The sequence below is a fragment of the Etheostoma spectabile genome, chromosome 14 (genome assembly GCF_008692095.1).
Source record: "Etheostoma spectabile isolate EspeVRDwgs_2016 chromosome 14, UIUC_Espe_1.0, whole genome shotgun sequence".
NCBI lineage: Eukaryota > Metazoa > Chordata > Actinopteri > Perciformes > Percidae > Etheostoma > Etheostoma spectabile.
The window spans coordinates 9,287,398-9,291,160 of NC_045746.1; the positions used below are offsets into that span (position 1 = coordinate 9,287,398).

Here is a 3,763-nt window from a genome sequence, read left to right on the forward strand (position 1 = left end):
TATTGTTTGCCTATTTCATATTTAAAGAGGGGTTATATTGTTTAGTCACTAATCAATAGTGCGTGACACAATGTTTAAACAGATAATCGCAAAACAGTATATCACTAAAAACAACAGTGAAACGTTAGTTCAGCTTTTTTGCTCCACACCCACCCTGTTTTCGGTCTCAGGCAATGAGCTTGGACGACATTTCAATTCTAAAATTAGCAACGCAATTGATGCCATTGCATCGACTAAGTTGAAGAATGTCTCTGTTAAGAAAAGTTCGCCATGGAGAAATGCCACGCTGGGAAGAACAGAATAAAAAAAGGGTCCAAAAGCTTAACGCAGATGGTGAAAAAAAAAACAATCTCAAGGTTATTATGACATCTATAAAGAGAGACTTTGCATTTGTAATTTGGAACTGATGCAAGATGATCGTTTTCCTTGCCTTGTTTGCATGTATTGACAGACTGAAACCCCCCCCCTGTGTCAGTAGCCTCTAACCTTCTGTCCCCCAAGGCCTCAAATGAATTCATTTCTAATGAATTTAGAAAATTGGACAAGCAGTCAGTACATCCATGTCCGGTACAGGATATGCGTGGTCCCTGTGTCCACGTAAAACTAATTCAAATACCATGACACAATTTTACGCGATCAAACGTAAAAACCTGGAGGACCTTATACAACATCTGAAATCCTTCTCCTGCTGCCTTGAAATTCTACCAACAGGCTTTTTCAAAAATGTTTCAAATTGTTGCAACACGCATTTCTGCTCTCAGGTGTCTTCATACAGGCTCTGAAAACTGCAGTAATCAAGCCACTAGACATGCCATTAATGAGCAATTATAGGCCCATACCAAATCTTTCATTTTTAAGTAAAATCATTGAAAAAGCCTTGAAAAGTCTTCCGGTCAAGTTTTTGACCACAACACAGCATTGAGACTGCTCTTGTTAAAGTCTCCAATGACACCCACATAAAGCCAGTGGCAAATTTCAGTATTAGTTTTACTTGATCTCAGTGCTGCATTTGACACGGTCAACATCATTATATTACTTGACCGGTTAGAAAACTGGGTTGGACTTTCTGGCACAGTGCTAAACTAATTTGAATACTACTTAAAGAATAGGGGCTACTTTGTGTCTGTAGGTAATTACACATCTGAGGGGACCAACATGACGTGCGATGTTCCCCAGGGCTCCATTCAGGGGCCTCTTCTATATAACATCTACATGCTTCCACTGGCTCAGATCATGGAAACAACAAAATAAGTTACCATAATTATGCAGGCAAATATACATTACTATTTCACAAGGGTACTATAGTCCAAAAGAATCATCACTCCTATTCTGAGATCTTTACGCCAGCTTCCTATCTCTCAGTTATTGAAACTGAAGGAATTATTCCTTCTTTCTTCTGAAAATGAATTGCCTTTTTGAGGGGCTTCCCATACTCAAAAACTATAGGCACACAAAAATGGCTCGCTAGCCCCGCCTACAGCAATTGAGCCCCTGCAGCACGTTTAATGTAGACTAACGAAACTTGGTACACATGTGTATCATGTCAAGACGTACAAAGAAGCTCATTGGAGCAATACCCTAAACCCAACAGGAAGTCCGCCATTTTGAATTTGTGTGATTTTGTCGTACTTTAACGAACTCCTCCTAGAGATTTCATCCGATCAACTTCAAATTTGGTCTGTACCATCTTAAGAAGTTAAAGATGAAAAGTTATTAAAAGAAAAACCTTTCCTCCAACGGTGTGGTCGTGCCGTGGCGGCCATTTTGAGCATTTAATGATGAAAAAAGAAGTTGTTTAGTGTACATTGTCCAATTCGACCGGTTTTCTCTTGATTGACAAGAGCCCAGGCCTAAGGACATTTGTAGGCCAAAATTCACTTGTAGTCATAGCGCCCCCCGCAGGCGACAGGAAATCAGCCTTCTATGACAAACATCATCCGAATTACATGAAAGTTATAATGTATGGTCTACATGTGATCCTGAGAAGCAGAAGCAGATATGGTAATCTGAACAAGCTTTCTTCACATGTTTGCAAGTGTATAATGTCCTGTATTTAATCATTGTACCATATGTACATTTTTGAATCGGGGAATTAGTCCAACACCAACTCCTCTGTTGTACAACCACATGTACATAAATAAGCCAGGCAGTTTAAATAAATGAACCATCTTGCCGCCAGACAGCAATGAGACAATGGAACTCTTTCCCGGCTCCGATTATAAACCATAATTGGATTACATAATAACCCGCTCAAGTGATTTTCGGGATTATTCCGCACTAAAGGGGTGACGGGCAGGAATGTAAAGCGTTGGTGCTATCTTGCCCGATAAATATGATTTGTGTGATAGTTTGTGAGTTTTGGATTATAATAACACAATGTGTCACCTAAATTGACATGTCACTGCTTCACTACTCAGCCTGAAATTCTTTCCTTTGAGGCTTTTATTTAAAAAAAAAAACAAAAAAAACATCAAAGCAGAAAGCAGTTTTCAGTAATAATGACATTTTTTAAGTTTCCAAATTATTCTATCATTCCTCATTCTTTGGTAGAACAGGGAAACATCCTCAGGTTGTTCATGACTGCAATGTTATGATTAAAACTTTAAGGTGAATGTTATCAAAGTAGATTACGTGCTCAAACCCCACTGAATCAAACAGGTACAGTATACATATCAAGAAACCATTGCTGGTTATCCCAAGATATTGGCTCATGTACTGTAGCATGCAGAGAATGTCTGGATATTGTGCTGGATATTGTTCAAAAGTATTCAATACCGGTACTGATACTGAATCCGTGACTTTGATACCAGTTCCTAAATGAAACAAATTTTATTAAAAACAAGAAATAACATTAAACATTACTGCACAAATACTTACGTGAGCCCCGTTTCTGTGTAACGAAGGGTTTTAACGTGCTAAGTTAGACAAGTAACATTATATCTTGGTAGAAGAATGCTCAGTGCTTGCTGATACTGATGAGATTTAATCCTTTGGTATTGAAATTAGGTATTGAATGAAGAGACTTTTTTTGATACTCAATAGAGGCAATTTAGTTGGTGCCTAAAAAGTATTGAATTTGGTACCCAGCCCTATGTATAAGCCAACATTTTTCTGATGTAATGTCGTTTTGGGCAAAATAAAAAAAAGGGCAGCTATGATCGCGTACACAAGACTATTTTCTGCATCTTTACTTAAAGATTGCAAACACAAACTATATCTATAGTACTTATTGCTTCTTCTGTTTGTGCAGATACTGTGTAGATGAAAACCAACAGTGGGTGACCGACAGGTATCTCTCATCCACTTGAGAAGTGGCCTTTTATTTTTTTCCAGAAGATAGCAGATTTTCATATCAGGGTTTGCTTCATTTCACTTTGATCCATTTCAAACTGGAGATGCTTGATTGCTTTACCAGTTTTAGTGCCGTGTTCAGTTGCTGTTCAACATTTTTTTTAATATTTAATTGTTTTTGTTTAATTTTCTTGTATGACTAGATGAGATATAGACTATTTGTCTGTTCATACATGATATTTAACAGGTCAAATCTTATCATGTAGATAGCTTGCCTAAGTATAGTATTTTAGTGTGGCATAGCAGACCAATTTGTATTGACTATGGATAGTGAAAATAAGATGAAATGTTTGTTTCATACAGAAATACATACATAATACCCAGTGGTGTGTTTGGAAATTTAGCTTTACATGTTTTTTCATGTTAACAACCCAAAATATATTATTCAATAAAGCATATTAGCACCATCCGT

General features: G+C 37.3%; 1 long non-coding RNA gene across 1 annotated transcript in view; it reads left to right on the forward strand.

Moving 5' to 3' along the window:
• Nucleotides 1-1,453: 1,453 nt before the first annotated feature.
• LOC116701836 (uncharacterized) overlaps nt 1,454-3,763 on the forward strand; it is a 15,646-nt gene continuing 13,336 nt past the window's right edge. The window contains exon 1 of the long non-coding RNA XR_004335014.1: nt 1,454-1,612. This is a non-coding gene — a long non-coding RNA (uncharacterized LOC116701836). The remainder of the gene's footprint in view (nt 1,613-3,763) is intronic.